Raw genomic sequence first — 1,172 nt, 5'->3', positions numbered from 1 at the left:
GATGAGATTCATAACTTTTGGGTTGCTCTGGTATTTTGACATATTTGCTGGGTTCTGAGCCACATCCTGGAAGGCCACCATGACTTCTGGATCCTAGAGAGAAAGGAATTTTTTTAGGATTTAATAAAAGTTATCTTATTGGGTCAACAAGTTTATTATCCTTAATCCCGACTCTTTATTTAGACCTATAATTGTGTCATGGCTAAGAATATAAATATTATTTTATTTATTTATTTTTAGAGACAGAGTCTCACTTTGTCGCCATCGGTGGAGTGCCATGGTGTCACAGCTCACAGCAACCTCCAACTCCTGGGCTTAGGCAATTCTCTTGCCTCAGCACCCCTGAGTAGCTGGGACTACAGGTACCAGCCACAACGCCCAGCTATTTTTTGTGTTGCAGTTTGGCCAGAGCTGGGTTTGAACCCACCACCTCAGTATATGGGGCCAGTGCCCTACCCACTGAACCATAGGTGCCGCCCAACAATATAAATATTATTAATCAGCACCTCAAAGGCAAGCTGAATTATACCACTTGAATTAGAACCAAAAAAAAAAAAAATTAAAACAAAAACAAAAAAGGCCAAGGGTGTGGCAGCTCACGCCTGTAATCCCAGCACTCTGGGAGGCCAATCAGATCACCTGAGGCTCAGGAGTTTCAACCTGAGCTAAAGCAAGACCTCGCCTCTAAAAAATAGCTGGGCATTGTGGTGGGCAGTCCAAGCTACTTGGGAGGCTGAGGCAAGAGAACTGCTTGAGTTTGAGGTTGCTATGAGCTATGATGCCATAGCACTCTACCAAGGGCAACAAAGAGAGACTCCGCCTCCAAAAAAAAAAAAAAAAAGACACAATTTGGATAGAAGTAAAACAACTTGGTATTACGAGCATTATATATAAATAATGTTTAAAAACTTAACATATTCACTCTGTGAAAAGAAAATGAGTATCACACCTGCATAATTAGCTATTTGGTAAATGAAACAAAAAAATGGCGAAGAGAATAACCTTTGTCTCCACAAAAAATTATGAAAAAACACCTGAACAATGCAAAGTCCAACCTTTTTTTTCTTTCAAGTCTTACCTGCATCGCTGCAAGAACCTCTGGATCACTAAGAATTTCATTGAGTCCAGGCATTCCTGCCATTCCAGGCATGCCTCCTGCCATTCCAGGCATT

This window comes from Otolemur garnettii, unplaced genomic scaffold (genome assembly GCF_000181295.1).
Source record: "Otolemur garnettii isolate 467f Iridium unplaced genomic scaffold, OtoGar3 scaffold00007, whole genome shotgun sequence".
In the NCBI taxonomy this organism is placed as follows: Eukaryota; Metazoa; Chordata; class Mammalia; order Primates; family Galagidae; genus Otolemur; species Otolemur garnettii.
The sequence above is the reverse complement of the archived record's forward strand: the minus strand, read 5'-3'. Positions refer to the sequence as shown.